Source organism: Melopsittacus undulatus, chromosome 10 (assembly GCF_012275295.1).
Source record: "Melopsittacus undulatus isolate bMelUnd1 chromosome 10, bMelUnd1.mat.Z, whole genome shotgun sequence".
Classification (NCBI taxonomy): Eukaryota; Metazoa; Chordata; class Aves; order Psittaciformes; family Psittaculidae; genus Melopsittacus; species Melopsittacus undulatus.
Genome location: NC_047536.1, coordinates 20,740,340 through 20,757,502, shown reverse-complemented (window position 1 = coordinate 20,757,502; position 17,163 = coordinate 20,740,340).

Genomic DNA, 17,163 nt, shown 5'->3' with positions numbered 1-17,163 from the left:
GCAGCCCCTCTTTTCCTGCCCACCGTGGGCTCCCACGGGAACCAGGGGCTCTGCGGGTCAGCTCGGGGGTCCCTGCTTCCCATCAGGAGCCCTGCGAGAACCTGCATGTCAGCTGCGGGGGATAAAGCATCTTCCCACCCTTAATCCCTCTTCTCGCCCCTCTCCGGGCAGGCAGCCTTGCGGGCGCCTCCTCTGCCTGTCCTTACAGCCCCGGGAGGTGCTGCAGTGCCCGGCTTCGGCAGTTGGTGCGGCTCGGGGGGCAGTGTGCTACTACATCCCACTCCGGAAACCTTCCCGGTCACCAGCACACCGCCCTTGAGGTTCTCCGAAGCCCAGTTGCTGCAAACCGCCTCCCAAAACACCCGGTGAGGCCTGGGAGCGGCCCCCATCCTTGCTCCGGGGAGGACAGAAGAAGCCGGGCAGCACCCGTGGGGCTCCGGTGTTTACTGCCAGGCCCTCGCAGTAGCGATGGGCCGAGCCTGCGCCCCGGTCACGGGGTCTGCGGTGGGGAAGAGCTCAGGGTTTGCACGGCTGAATGGGGCTGCCGGACGACGGGTCGCTGTGCGATGTCGTGTAGTGCGTGAAGACGGTTCCCTTCAGCGAAACCCGTGTTATTTTGTTTGGTCTCGCAGGTCTGCAAGAGCTGTTGTGAGCAGCCAGAGCGGAGCTGAATCTCCCGGGGCAGAGGGGAGCGACCGACCCCGGCTGCTCCTGCACTGGAAGAAACACTCGGTCAGGAAACACAATTGTAACACTCCCCTTCCCCCATTTACTGACACAACTTTTAGACCAGCTCTGCCAACCGCTTCATAGACCCTTTCCAACATTCCCTGCCCTCCTCCCCTCCAGGAGGGTGTATAAAACTGATTGTCTTTAGCTCCAAATCAGAGAAATCAAAAAGACTTTTCGAACTAAAGATAGAGACAGCATCCCAAGACTGTCCAGAGATGCTGAGCGCGGCTGCTCCTTGTTGAGGTGGGCAGGCGGGATGTGTTGTGAGGATGAGCCAGGGCTTGGAGAAGACTGCTCCCAGCTGGTTTAGGGTCTAATTTTCCTTTTTTCTTTCCCTTTTTCTCTCGTTCCTTCCCCCTTCCGGGCTGGCGCGGTGCCCGCCTGGCTCTGGCAGCCGGGCTGCACTCGGTGATTGACAGACCAGGGTCAGGGAAGCTCTCCGGGGCTCTGCGTGTCAGGTTTCGGGAGGACTCATAACGCACCTCCAGCCTCGGGAAAGCTCCTCCTGGCTCCGCGGCCGCGCAGCTCCCAGCTCATCCTGCCCGGCAACATCTCTCCTGCAGTGCCCCGCCGTGCCCCGCTCCTCTCCTCTCTCCAATATCTTCTCTTCTTTGTTCTCTCTTCTTTCCTGTCTCCTCTTTCCACTCTCTTTTCCACTTTTCTCTTTTCTCTCTCCAATTTTAAGTTTGCTCTCCCCCTACAATGGTTAAAACAGTAATTCCCCACCATCGAGGAGGAAAAAGCTATTTTCCTCCTTCTTTGAACAAATTTCAGTTATGCATTTCTTTTTTTAATTTTTGTTTTTAATTTAAATCACTGCATTTCACTCCATTCAGGGTACAGTAAATCTGAAGTTACATGTGCATGCACACACACATACACTCTAAACATCCTATTGCATAATCCTAGGTAGGACATTCTGTAGTGTGCAGTTGTCTGATAGGATCCCACACTGGACTTTTGTCTTATGCAGGAAGGAGAACAAGAACAAGAAGATGAAGGGGGAGGGGGGGCCGAGGTGGGGGGAAGCTTTCAAGTGCTTATTTTTCTTGGTTTTTAGATGGTGACTTTCAGTTGTGAATCCTGAACACAGCACGAGGTGCTGCAAAATGTGTTCAAGGCCAGGTTGGATGGGGCTTCAAGTAGCTTCCTGTAGTGGAAGGTGTCCCTGCCTGTGGCAGGGGTTGGAGCTGGATGAGCTTTAAGGTCCCTTCCAACACAAACCAGGGTGGGATTCTACGATTATATAAAAATATTTTCTTGCCCCTGCATCGTTGACAGGGAAGAGATGATTTGTATTTGTGTGCTGGTCCTGCACATCATGGTATGTGGAAGTGTTAGAAAATGGATTGTGGCGTACTCAAACCCCGAGATGCTGTGAATCCTTTTCCTTAAGCAGAACTGCTCCAATGGAGGCTTATTGTGTTTACAGGTTTGTCATAATATGGTTAGAATAAACACTGCAGTAAAGAGAGAAAAAAATCATTCCTCAGAAAGCAAGAAACGTATTTCTCCGTCCCACGGAGGTTGCTATTAGGTTTTGACAGAGTTGTCCTCTACTGTGTTGTATTTCCCTTTTTAAAGTTTCACTGTTTGTCTTAAGGCACAGATTCAAAACACTGCATTTCCACTTTATACATGTGTTCTCTTTAAAGATTTGTTTAGACAAGGAAACCAATGCTAAGTGTTCTCACTTGAAAGAAATTAAATATATAGAATGATAAGCTGCTGCTAAAATATATAAAAACACTTAAATTAATAATAAGAACTTGTTCTGAGGCAAAATTCAATTTTACTTCCTATTATGCAATCTTTGCATGTAAAGTTGCTTTAATGCAAAATAGCAGCTCATCAAAAATTCTGTTTTATTGGTATCAAAAATTTATGATATCCTGAGGCATGAGGGGCAGAGAGCAAGGTAGGAAAGCTGTGTCCTTTAACCAAGTTTAGTTCTTTCTTTAAAGAAACATATCAAACTTATTCCTCCTCCCTTCTACCTCGTGTTTGGAGTCAGTGGGAGAAGGTTTATACCAGGGAAAGCTCTTCCACTGACAATGTCACTGTGCCCCTCTAGCACACCATTCTGTTAACCATACTCTCCCTGCAGATTCCTGGTTGCACTGCAGTACTGGGAGACACCAGAACACATCCACACGAATCTAGAAATGGGATTATTTAATTCAGCATTGCAATAATGCTGATGAATTGCAATGACACGTGCATTGTTTGTGCCTGTATTTGTCTATCAACGCCTGCAACCCCCTGGTGATAAATGTAGAGATCTGATTCTACTCTATTTTGGGCTTCCCACTAATGAGTCTTCATTTGTTTCCAGAAAGGTGCTCTTGGCTTTCTAAAGGATATTAAACACTTGGTGACAAGGATATTGTGTCCAGTATGATTATTTTACTCTGAAATAAGTGTAGCAAGAAATCAGCACCAAGAACCCAAAATCTGCATTGCTTCTTCAGTAGAACTTCAGGCAATTATAAAGACTACTGACCTTTTATAGCTGAGGAAACTGAGGTAAGGCTGGTGGCAGGGCTCAGTCAGATACATCCTTTGAGCTGTGGTGCCTCAGCTCCCCACATCACAGCTGCAACCATAGGGCAATGTCAGCAATTGCCAGGGGCTTTAACCTGGGGGTTTATGGGTCCTGTCTTACTGACTACTGAATGGAGCAGAAACCTTCCTGCTGGTTGAGGGGGCCCATTCAGAAAAGAAATTACAGAGGGCAATAAAGCTGCACCTTGGACTTCTGCCAACTTCCTTGCTCCTATGCTATGGTGCACTTATTACTTAAGTCCTCTACAAACATGAGAAAGGGAATATATGGTTATAAACAGGTCTTTGAGCTATCACAGCTCTCTGGATCTGCATTTTCCCCTAATTAAGGCAACCAACAACTATAAGCAAAAGGGGTTTGAGTCTAAAATCTCTGCTCGTGTGATTCTAAAGGAGAGCTTTTACATTTATCCTCAGTCTGGCCTCCATGTTGCTTACTGCCCAGCAGCATCCTGCCCAGCAACATGCCCTGCTAGTGCTATTGCAATGCTATTGTCAGCTCTAGGATGGAGTCAGCCCGTGTAGTTGCTGTGGCTGATGAATGCAGAGTGCATTCAGGACACCGGGAAGAGAGGGCTGCTAAACTCCTTCTGATACAGCCCATCCTTATTTTTATGCTAACCTTGACCCATGGATCAAGCATTTTATTCTGGGTATTGCAGTGGCAACGCTACACTGGTTTGCAAGTGCACACACTGATCTCAGGGATTGGAAAAGCACAAATTCATAAGGCCCAGCAGTGGTTTTGCAGAGTGATAGGTTAACCCACTCCTCAGATGGATAAAAGGGGTAGCAAGAATGCTGGTAGAAAATGGGTTTGAAAGCATATTTCCAGGTCCTTACATACCTCTAGTTAAACACCCAAAAGAGCAGGGTGTTAAGCAAACACCTCTGAGCCTGTGGGGCTGCGTAATAAGTGACTCACAGAAGTCTGACAGACAGTCAGGAATTGTGATAATAAAAACAATCACAAAAAAAAGCATACGTCTTTCTGGTTGCAGCACTATCAGAGCTCTCTCATGCAGTGATTTCTGTCCTCCTGCATGACCTATATCATGAGGTGATGCAAAAGAAAAAAACCCTTTGCTGCTAATATTAAATAGCAGGTAAGTTTAAATTTGGAATAAACAGATTTTATAGTCATGTTACTCAGCTCCATAACTAATTAAATAGTTTGGGTAAAATTTAAAGTGTAGCAGAGGTATAAGCTGTCTGTGCTCCAGTATCTAAACCCAATGTTTCTATTTAATAAATATGTCTTGTATCTTTTGAAAGAAGCCCTTCTCCATAATCTGTTTTCAATTGAAGACCACAGTAAATATATCAAGATTACCGGATCACGTTGTTTACAGATGAAACAGTTTAAAGGTGAAATTATTTTTGGTTTAAATCTTCTGTTTTAAAATGAAAGGCATTTCTGGAGTAGCTGCCGAAAAACAAGAACACCAGAAAAAAGGAAGAAGATAAAATGTGGCACTGTGAGGGTTAAGCAAGGTCCTAGGATCCAAGTAAATATTTATATGAGTGCTCAAAGAAGGGGGGGGGGGGAAATCTCAATATAACCAAAATATAAATCACGGTGCTTTATGTTAGCTGTCAAATTATTCTAGCCCCTGCATTCCAGTACTTGCTCTACTGGTAATGTCACATACAATATGTGGGCTTATGCTCTGGTGCAGGTTTGGCAGGTAATTAAAGTCAGTTGCATGGAGGTTTACACAGACTCCCTCTGATCCACTAAAAGACAAACAACCTGTTAACTGTGATAGCTTCAAGTGTGCAAAACTATATGGGAATAGGGATTCTTCAAGCAGGGGAGAACAGCCTGACTCTGGCGTGCTGCTCCATGCCTTATCTCCAGTGTGGATTAAGTCTTCTGTGCCTCTGTAGCAGAGGCAATGAAAACTGGGGAGCAGCAGAACCAGCAGCCAGGCGTTTGTCAGAGGGGAAAACACAACACTAAAAGCAAGGCCTGAGGGCAGGTAGCCTCGGGTCAGGCTTGCCTTCATTCTTGACCTGGGGGGGGGGGTCTATTCCTGCTAGAAGTCATCTGGGTAACTCAGTCTTTCAGCCTTGTCCTGCCTCTCTGTATATTGGAGACTCCAGACATGACAGCGAATTATTCCCAACAGCATCACGATGCAGCCTGTTCTCCAACCTGAGATGGTCCTGGAGACCCCGAGCTCCTTCCCTGGGAGGCTGCCTGTAAGTGATACCCAGAGCTTATGTCTCATGGCCTTTGATGGAACTCTGTCAATAAAAGACAACCAGAATGAAACTGCAGCTCGCCCTGGCCAGCTTTCACCTTCTCATTTGACTTCCTTGTGTAAACAGGTCAGAAGGAAGGTTTTCAGGTGTCCTCCTTCTGCTCTCCCTGCTGGAGGTGTTCCCTTCTTGGGGCGGGGGGGGGGTGGATCCTTGCACTGGGAGGCACCTGTGCATCTCCTGGTCCACATAGGAAATGGGCGCAGGGCTGCAGGTTCTGCTCTGGGAATCAGAGTGCTGTGAAGCCACACCTGTGTGGATGCAACCCGGGTGTCAGGGAGCTGTGCCAGTGCCGACACCACCACCGTGCGACACCCTCTTATTTAACCACAGAATTAGCATGGCACCAAGATGACGGGTTATTGCCCTCTGGCTCTCCCCACGTGTGCGTCATCTCTACATCCAGCCTCTAACGACACACGGTGGGGGCAGAGAATGAATCCTTCGCCGTATGGGCTGCATTTCACTGCCTTTCAATGGAAGATTCCTGGAGGAAGTCAAGCTGTATGGAGGACACCCATCTGCAAGGGTAACCCCACCACCAGCATCATTTCACAGGGGCTAGTGAACAACCACCATTTAGCTGCCATCCATTCACCTAGACATGAGGGTACCTATTCATATTCATTTAACCAGTCTCTTATGATAATCTCTGTCTACCTTTTTTCTTATCTTCTAGTCATATACAAAATCAAAGAGCAAGGGTCTTCCTGTATTAGCCCAGATTCCTGTTACTCAGCTTGGGAAATGTGGGGTTGGGGTTGAATCCAAACAGTAAAGAAAAAACCTTCCAAAAACCCAAACCAAGCACAGATCAACTTTTGGAATTGCTTAGGTCCCTTTATCTGCCCTAATCAAAGGGTTATTTGTGTGTCTGATCAGAGTTTAGATAAAGTTCTCATCAATTTGCAGTAATTAAACGTGAAAGGGGAAGAAGCAGAGGGTTTCCCAGCAACATGCTGCAGGAGGGGAGTTTTGGAGGAAGGCAGAACCCCTTGTTGAACATCTGCCAGTCTGCATGGAAGGTAGCGGTGATTTCCCTGCTCCTATGGAGTTCCCCCCTCCTCTTCACTCACTGCAAAGACGCTCTCCTCCTGCTGCTAAAATCAACCAGAGGAAAGAGAAAATCCCTGGAGAGCAGGAGAATATTTTCCAAAACAAGCTATTGCCTCTGATTACAGCAGGTGATAGATATGAAAAAGAAAATAAAGTCCCAAGGGAAGATGGCATCACCTCCCCCATCAGGACTTTGCTCCCATGTCAGAATTATGCAAGCTAGAGCACAGTGCAATGCTTGCCCTATTCAAGATAGTTGTCAAGAGCAAAGTATAAACATTTCCAGCAAATGCACTTAATAGAAGTTTGTTTGCCAAGTCCTGCAGCCTCCTTTCTTGGTTATGCTGAGGAAAAGGCCTTTTTCAATGAAGGGGGAACCCTCCTCTCCCAATTAAAGGAAATCCTGAACCTGTGAATATAAAGCCTTTTCTAGACTTCTGCCTCTACTGTAGCAGCAATGTACCCAAACTCCATCCAAAGGGGATGCAGAAGTTGTGGAGTGGAGCCCCTGTGGTGCATAAAACATGGTCACATTCCTGGAGAAGTGGGCTTTGGGAATATGTCCACTGGACTTTGCTGGGACTAGAGTTTCACTCCAGCCTTCAAGGGGTTAGGTGCCTTCTGCCAAGAGATAGCTGAACCAGGGAAGAGAGACATTGTGGCAGCAATTAGTCTGTAATCTGCCTTTGCTGGAATCACTGTGCTCCACCCTGAACATGCAGTACAGCAGGGCTGGAAGGTCCTCCAGCCAAGAACTTGGGACTCCAGGGAAGGGGTGTGTTTGTTCCTCTTCTGAACAAACTACTTCATTCCAAAAGTTGTCTTGAGCTACTGTCGCCAGCTCAGTATGCCTGTAGCAGGAATCAGAAGCTTTCTGTGAATGAAAAAGGCCTGAAGAGGATGCTTCTGTTTTAATTAACCAATGTACCCTATAGAGTCATGCTTTTTCCGTGAAATCTCAGCTGGTTTCTGTAATTGCTGTCCTCAGTGACAAAGCCTGATTCCCCCTCCCTGTACCACACTTGCCTTTTCCCAGTGAGCCCTCCCCTAGCCGGAGTGCGGGAGGAGCTGCTTCCCACTGGGAACCTGCTGATGACTCCAAGATGACTGCAGAAAACCCTCCCCAAACCCATCCCTCCATGCTCCCATATGACAAGTGTTGGCTGGACAGGAGCTCTGGAGATCTCTCATCCACCCTCCAGCTCTGGGCAGGGTTCTTGCCAGCACCAGATCAGTTCAGCAGTGGCTGTGCCTCAGCAAGTCTTGAACCCCCCCAGTTGGAGCTCCCACCACCTCTCTGGGTGTCTGTTCCACCCACATTCTGCTGATTCTGTTTCTAGGAATTTACCCATCTCCAAAGAAACGCTGTTCTCCCACAGGACAATAACTTCAAGATGTTTTGCAATGCATCCCACCCCCAGTCCTTTAAGGACCTGATGACCCAGAAACACACAGGAAGTTGAACACCTATGATGGGAAGCAGGAACATTACGTTTCTGTTTAGATCCTCAAAATCAGTGCCAGAGCCAGACTGTTCCTCAAGCTCATAGGCTGGAGGCACCTGTAAAGTTCTCCAGACCCCTGAAGTCCTGCTGCTTGGATGGCCAGGAGAAGCTTGCTGCCTGTCTCAAGCTTAGGTCTGATTCACATACATGAAAATAAGATATTATTCTGCCTCTCCCAGCTTAAGGCTCAATTTGCCAAGGTGTTCTTAGAGCACTGCCATCAGGTCTATCTGACTCCGCAGCAGTGTGTATCTAATATCCTACCCATGCCCATATGTTCATATTTACAGTCTATTTCCTCTGGCGCAGGTTACTCTGTATATAGCACAACAGCTTTAAGCACAACAGCAGGAAAGCAATGGTGCCAGGCACCTCTGGGATGGGTACTTGCACCCCTGGGGGTGCAGTAGCAAACCCAATCCCTGTCTCTTGCCCCATAGAAAGGCAGCCAGGGCCAGGGCCTCCCTTTGAAAGGAGAGCTTGGGATGCCCACCTTCAGGAGAAAATTCTATGTGTGATGGGGAGGCAGATGGCAATATAAGCCTGAATAGGGCAGATAATTGTCATGGAAGCATGATCTGGATCATTGCTTTGTTTCATAAATTCCATGGTTGTATAGCCTGTGACAGGGCTCATGGGGATTATAGTGGAAAAGTCAGTGTCCTGCTATTTCACCACCAGTTAGAAGCTTCAGTGGTGGTTTGGTTGCCATCTAGCCCACACAAAGAAAACAAATCTCACAGGGGAAGAACTCAATATCTACAAATCAGACGAAGATGGAGTTCCAGGCTCAAACAGAGGACACTTGGATTGGAATGATAAAGCTAAAATAAGCAGTGATTTGAATAGCTCATGGGGGGGGGGGGGGGGTTGCAAAGGTACATTCAATTGTCTGGCAATGGTAAGGAAAAGATTGGATATTTTTCCAAGAGTTGTTTTAACCAAATGAGGAATTAATCCAGACGTGTTCTATGGTCTATTATACATATGAAATCAGATTAGATGGTCACAGTGGTTTCTTCTGGTCTTACAATCAATGAAGAAAAGAAAGTAATTGTGGCGGTAGAGGAACAGTGAATAAATATAGTGCTGAATGAGCAGGGAGGGTACAGCCATATGAAAATATTATGAATCCTAGAACTTATATAATAGATTGCATTCACTTCAGCAAGAACCACCATTGTTTTTTTTCCACATTTAATTTAAAGAGGCAATATCCTTTTAAGCTTTCATTCTGCAGCAGGGTAGATTAAATTTAAAATAGAAAAGTGCTGCAGAATAGATCTAGGGATGTTCAGGGCTGGAGGACAACTTAATGAAGCAGAAACTGAAATACCATACGTCTCCAATAGCTTTAATTTATATAAATATTATCTTTGTGTCTTTCATAACATGATGCGGAGGAGCTCAGAGTACAGTGCAATTCCTTTGCTTTTCAAGATAATTTTATCCATTTTAGTACCTGGGTTTGAAACCAGCCCAATTCAAACCAAAAGAGCTATAAAGATTTTTTTTTTTGCTCTAATTGCTGAAACAGGCACATATAAAATCAGTTTAATGGCTGGAAAAGGCTGCATGATGTATAAATAGGGATAAGTACCAGACCACCTAGATCCCAGCCCTGCCACAGGTATTCAGACTGTTCACTACTGTCACATGCAGACAGCACAGGATTGGTGGCAATGCTGGTCATGCTGAGATGGAAACTGGGAACCCTCCTAACACAGGTGCTGCCATACCCAGTACATCATGCGTTAAACAGCTTGGTTTTGTAGGGCTGTACCTTCAATGAATCATAGAATAGAATCAGAATCCCAGCCTGGTTTGTGTTGAAGGGACCTTAAAGCTCATCCAGTTCCAACCCCTGCCACGGGCAGGGACACCTTCCACTGGTGCAGGTTGCTCCAAGCCCCTGTGTCCAACCTGGCCTTGAACACTGCCAGGGATGGGGCAGCCACAGCTTCTCTGGGCACCCTGTGCCAGTGCCTCATCACCCTCCCAGGGAAGAGCTTCTGCCTAAGAGCTCATCTCAGTGTCCCCTGTTTCAGTTTGAACCCATCACCCCTTGTCCTGTTGCTCCAGTCCCTGATGAAGAGTCTCTCTCCAGGTTTCTTGTACCCCCTTCAGACACTGGAAGCTGCTCTGAGGTCTCCACGCAGCTTCTCTTCTCCAGGCTGAAGAGCCCCAGTGTTCTCAGCCTGTCTTCGTGCAGGATATTTGTATGAAGCCGAAATCAGCACCATCAGCAGGAGGGAGCTGTGGTTGAGCATGCTCTTGGTACAGGATTTATTCCTTGCTGGTGAAGGTTTACATGCTGGAATAGGGTCAGAGCAAGGCCAACAACCCCAGCACTGGGGCAGTCCCAAGCAGTCCCTCTGGTGAGGCTTTTCCTGATACGTCTGGACGTCTGTGTATCACTTCATATGCTCTGCAGGATCCCAGAGCCATCTCTGCTCCTACCTCACTGCATCAGCATGGATAAAGCAGCCTCCCTGTGAATTAATTTTCATTTCTCTGTGGTGAAATAATATCTTTTACTAATCTCTGAAAAAGACTTTGAAACTTAAATAGCAGTATCTGATGTCTAGCACCTTATTCATTCAGATATTTGAATCTGCTCAAGACATGTAAAACTGGGCTTTTTTCTTTTCACTCTGTTAGAAGTGGAGAGAAAGAGAGGGAAAGAAAAAACATGTTGCTGGAAGACATCTCCATTCTGAATAAAAGTAGAGTTCATTAGTGAAGAGGGTTCATTTTTTCTTTATTCTTCATAATATGCATTTTCATGATTGGTTACAAGTCTGGCATTGCTTCTTCCTTCATATGCTGCCAACAGTTTTCTGTGATCTTAATTTTCCCCCTCTATGAAAACCTCAGGAAAAAAAAAGCTACCATATATTAGCCTGCAAGTGTCTGACTGACACACAGATTAATGTTACACAATTAAGGAGTGTTACCAGGTGAGTGCTTCAAAAATCACAATATTTCACAGGCAGGCAGGTTTCCTGACACCACCGTAAGTAGAAATACTTTATAAAAATTATTTAGAATCACCATCTATCATCATGAGAAACCTTGTGTTGTGCTGAAGTAATTGACAGGTTGATAGCTGTGAAACGTTTCCAATCCAATCAAATACAACATGGTATTTCCAATAACAACACCAATACGCAAGAATTTACAGTGGTTACCAATTTATTATGGAAAAATGATGGAGTTCTCGTTTGTGAGCAACTTGAATGTATTTCAACTCCATGATCAGTGTCCTTCAAACCATCACTAATCCAGTAATTTCTTTCATGAATAAACGAGCCATGAATATGCATATTAGATGTAGCACAGCATGGGCTGCTCTGCCACCTTACATCCAGAAGGTCATGGACATAAATCTTCTTAGATGCTAACTATTCCCTCTGCCTCAGGTAGGTATTGAGCAGCTCCCCAGTTTCCTGCGTTGTTAAAGAGGGGTGCAATTGGGTAGAAACCGTCATGTATTCACTCCCTCGTGGCTCACATGGATGAAAAAGAAGCTAGAATTAAAAGAATGGAGCTTGAAATGGACCCACCAGGAGCTTGCAAGCAGTTCATCAGTCACTTAATGTGAACCTAATGGCTCTGCTTCTTCCAGGAGCTGTGGCTGGCATTGGGGCTTCAGCTGCTCTGGCCTTGCTGATCCATTTAAGCTGGGTTGGAAATGGATCCTCTCCATCACAGCTCCTGCAGGAAATACTTTTGAGGATCTTAAACCCCAATTTCCTGTGGTGGCATAACACACATGGTTCAATCTCTGGCTCACAAAGCATGTAGAACAGGTAGAGGAACTGCACAGAAGAGCAGCCAAGATATTCAGAGTGATGAGAGACTTCAGATAGGGTGACTCCCCTGCCTGGAGTTCCATCCAGCTCCTTTCTCCTGCCTTCTCTTCCCACTGCCATGTTTCCTACTCTGTTTCCCCCTGAGAAGTCTGCAGGAAGGATAAAGAGTATGTGCTTCTCCTCTACTCTGGAGAAAGAAAGAACCCAACAATTAATTGGAAGATGCAGCACCTCTTGTTCACTCATTTCCCTTGCACACCTGGAGTTATTTGGGCTAATTCTGATGGTGTTAACCTGGGGTTTAAGCCACAGAGAATCTCTGACATTGATGGAAAAAACCTTCTGCTAATGTTAATAAAACCAAACAAAAAGTAACAGATGTTCCTGATTGAGACCTGTTCTCTCAGTTTCAGGACCACCAAAAGAAACAGGCAAAATCTTTTCCTTTTTTATGCAAGTGTTTTTAAGGGAGAAGCATCTTTGCACTATTTAGTTTTCTTCTAAGACAAACATTTGTTTTAAGACATTTCCAGCAAGGTTCTAGTATCAGGGATTTCCTTTCCCCACCCTGTTCCCAAAATTAATGAGGGAGAGATGGAACATAATATCCTAGAGTAACAATTAACCTTCAGCCACTTGCTTGTCACACAGCATATGCAGATGCAGGAGGAAGAAAAGCTCGATTGAATGCACTCTGAAGTACCGTCCTTTCAAATTCTTACTAGAGGACGCAGGTTTATAAAAAGGCCCATAAAGAAACTGGACCCAATTCTGCAATAGGTTCCTGTGGGGCACAGAAGTAAATGTGGTCATCCTTCTCCAAGGCTCACTGCAAGACAAAAGGTTATAATAGGAAGTTTCCTAACTAACTCCTGGGTTATTGAAAAAACAGATGTAACTATGGGGCTGTTCAGCCTGGAGAAGAGAAGGCTGCATGGAGACCTCAGAGCAGCTTCCAGTATCTGAAGGGGGCCTACAGGGATGCTGGAGAGGGACTATTCATTAGGGATTGTAGTGATAGGACAAGGGGTAACGGGTTGAAACTTAAACAGCAGAGGTTTAGACTGGATATAAGGAAGAAATTCTTTACTGTTAGGGTGGTGAGGTACTGGAATGGGTTGCTCAGGGAGGTTATGAATGCTCCATCCCTGGCAGTGTTCAAGACCAGGTTGGATGAAGCCTTGGGTGGTATGGTTTAGTGTGAGGTGTCCCTGCCCATGGCAGGGGGGTTGGAACGGGATGATCTTAAGGTCCTTTCCAGCCCTAAATATTCTATGATTCTATGATTCTATAGGTATAGGTATATATATAACTATATAACTCTGTATGTAATTATATATTTAAGTATATATAGCTATATGCATAGTGATACATATAGTGATAATGAACATCACTACCAGTCCCTTTGCAGCTACCTGATGTTTCTCACTAGGTAAGTTCAATGAACTTCAAAAGCTCCTACTTTGACCAAGAAAACATTGCTCACTTTCCCCAGCAGTCATCTAGGAAGGGTTATTGATAGGTGTTTGACATTCAGTTTCTGTGCAGTTCAAACAAGAGAGCTGGATCTGAAACAGGGATTCCCTGCCTCCTGCTCCACAACATACTGCTGTGGTCTCCAGCAGTGACAAAAGTTTCTCACTGTCCAAACTGTAGCAGTTCTCTTCAGAAAGATGTTTTTGTTTTCAGATACATGCTTTTTTTTTCTTAGTGTTAAGTATAGTTGTTCCAAAAAAGAGCTATTATAGTAGGTTATTGCATTATTTAGATGGCATATTAGGACTGGATTACAATTTCCATGGGAAAGAAGCCCAACATCCATCAGGAGTTATTCAAGCAGATTAAATCTATCCACTGGTGTTAAATCCAGGCAGTGGGCTGGTTTCACCACCGCATGAAATGAATCTGGGCTGGTCAGGCTGGCTTTTTACCCCTCTTTTCTTTACCCAACCTGGTTTAGACAGCTTCTCTCAAATATTTTCTTTCACATGTTGCTGGCAAAAACATCAAAACCCTAGCTGGGCTTAGATTACAGCTGACAAATCACAGCTACTGTAGTTATTCAGAGCAACTTGTGCAGCCACGGGGGTTGAGAGTGACTGACAGCACTGCAAAAATTACCTGCTAGAGTTTCTTACAGCTGCCAAGTAATTTGGGTTAACAGCTCTTTTCCTGAAAGAAGCACCTAGTGAAGAGGGTTGGCCCCATGGTACCTTGTCTCTAGATGGATCACAGCAGTCAGAGGAGCAGGATGACTGTGATTAAATTGGCTACAGAGGTGTATGATGTTGAAAATGCTGTTATTGTCAATGAAACAAAACCATAACAAAGCCAATTTAACTGCTATCCAAGCATTCCTGGTTAATGGAGGGGGTTATCCCTGGAAGTGATAACAAATAGGACAATATCCCCACTTTCTGTCCTTACAGTCACCTGCTGTATTGTACTGATGGAGATGTATGTTTGCAGGACCCTGTGCAGGGAGAGTCCTTGCCCCTTTCTAGCATGTGCAGACCTTGCTATCACAGTCCATTCATGTCTTACAAAGTTACACTATTTTAATAGTGGTTTAAATTCCTTGACACACCAGTGCTGAAGAAACCTGAATAGTCTGCATGGAACGAGAAGTGAAACTTTCATCACCATTTTGAGTTCTAGCAGCTCTGTCAGGAGAAGTTTCAGGACCCCTTTTTCTAAGTGTAGCCAGGTTTCAAAACCAGTCACAGTCTGGATTCCTTGTTTGAGTTTACCTTGCTTTATAAAAGGAAAGTTCCTTTATTTACCTAGTGTGGTATAGAAAATAGTTTAAAGTTGATGTATTTTGATCTTTCACATTTTAAACCTCTAGTTTTCAACTGGCAGCTTCTGGCTTCTCCAGCAAGTGTTTTCAATACCTTTACAAACTGGTGTATTGCCTATTAGACTGCATCTTCAAAAGCTATCTCTTTTCAGGGGAACCAAGCTGGTACTTTCATTCCAGGAAGTTTTCTGCATAACACAAAGATCTTTTGTGGGCACTTTGCTCTTTTCCTTTCTAGGATTCCTTATTCTAAAATAGGAGTAACTTTAGAGAAAAAGAAGTACAAGACTGCTCTTTGTGTATTCAGGTAGTGAACTGTCATGATTTTATGAGGAGTCTCATGATACTTGCTATTTTTCTTAAAACCCTAGACCTTGGAGTTATATTATATGTATATACCAGAGTTTCAGCATTAATTAAGAGAAGGTTTCCAGCCTGCCTGGATGTGGCAAACCCCTGGAAATAGTGAACTCTGAGAACAGAAGAGAAGAGCCCTTAAGCTGCTTTTCAAAAAGCTCCTGTTTTAGGAGCAAAAATCCTACTTTCTGGAGGGACAGGGAAGAGTGGAGGCCAGGGAGATAGGAGTCCTTTGCCCAACATTGAGCTATGACACTTCTGACACTGAAACACAACCTTTGAAACTCAGCGCTCTGTTTTTACTGTGTTAGACTAATTGGAGTCAGAGGCCATTCAAACCTGCAATAGGAAAAGAGATTTGGGGAAAACCCACACCCAGAACACTGGATTAAAAGGAGCTTCCTTGAATCCCAGCCCAACTCCTGTAGGCAGCCTACAAAAGTTTCAGGTGTGCTAATTCTATTCTAAAAATTCAATTTATAAAGCAAGATCAAGCAGAAGCAAAACACTGCCCCTTGCTCAGTGATGACTTAAGAAAGTGGTTGGAGGGGTCCTTACAGTCTGCGGGTCAGCATTCAGAGTTATATTGTCTGAGGCTTTACCAACTGAATGACTAAAAGCATCTTTCAAACTGACCCAGGCCACCAAGGAGCTCTTTTTAAAGACAGATGCTCTTCTCCGTAGTTGGACTTTTGAGGAGAAGGATTTTTTGGTCAATACAGACGACTCTTCCCTCAGAGCTCCCACAGGGAAGCAGCGTGTGGCCAGTCCAGATCACAGAACAGTCCTTGCTCAGCTCACTATTTTTTCCTGTGTCATTACAGATGTTTGATAACAAAGCAAACCCGCATAAGCAAGTCAGCCCATGGCAAAAAGAGCAATCCACTTAAGCTGGGTGGTTTCTGTGGTGCAATCCAGTATCACTGCTTCCCCTCTGGCACTCCTTGCTGGAATCTAAGACATAAGTGAAACAAGTTTGTGAGGCTCAGACAAGAGGCCACTTTGTAAAGTAACTTGTGCCTGCATGACTTGAAAGAGCAAGAAGAAAGCACACTTAGGACACGTTATTACAGGATCTGGCAGCAGGTAAAGGCTTCCTTTCCTGTCTTAGCTGGTTTATTACTAATGTGACTGCAGCATCTTAGATCTCAGCTGTAAGCAAGGACTCCACTGGGCCTGGCACCTAGAGATGTTCCTGGTCCTAAAAAGCCCATATGTGCGTGTGGGCTCCTCTGAGCTGTGCAGATAAAGCACTTGGCTCTTCAAACGCACCCAGTCATTGCTCATCAGAGAGCACAGCGTATGTTCCTTTCAAGGTAGGGAGGTACATGTGTGAGCAGTCACACTGTCAAATAGGGTCTAGAAGGCATCTGAATACAGGCGCAGCTCAGTACAGGACAGATAGAGCACAGGCTCTGAAACCTTGGAAGGCTCAAGTCTTTCCCGCATACATTTCTGTTATGCACTGATCCTAGAAGGAAAATCCTCATCTAACTTTTCTGCAGGCAGCTCAGGATTTTGCAAGTGAGTCCAGGATAGGTTTGTACCAGACACGAAGCATCTGCTAGAACAGCTTCAGAGTCCTTTGCAGCTCTCAGTCTGGTCTGGCAGAGCCCTCTCCGAGCTCTGATCATTGGTTAAACCATATGGAGCTGCTCTGCATGTACACAAACCAACTGCCTCACACACCACACAGTGTATGAGCTAGACCTGTCCTCAGCAGTGTAGGCACTAACTCTTCATCCTTCAGAAGTGTCTGCTTGGTACAGAAGGAATGATGTGACGCTCCTGCCTTTGGAGGAGCTTGACCTACTTTGGAACAAGGATGTCAGAGTTTGTATCCTTCCTCCTCACTTTTACTAGCCACTGTTTATGTAGGGCCTCCAACACCACTCATTAGAAGGGTGGCAGCAACTCAGCTAGAATATACTTCACTGAGATCAAAGCATCATGCAAAAATCCCATATTCAGTGTATTTATTAGAGATCAAATAGTATCTATAAAGCATATGATTTTTTTTAAACTCTGCTGATCCTACATTGAACTGCTGCTTATCCCCTGTATTATG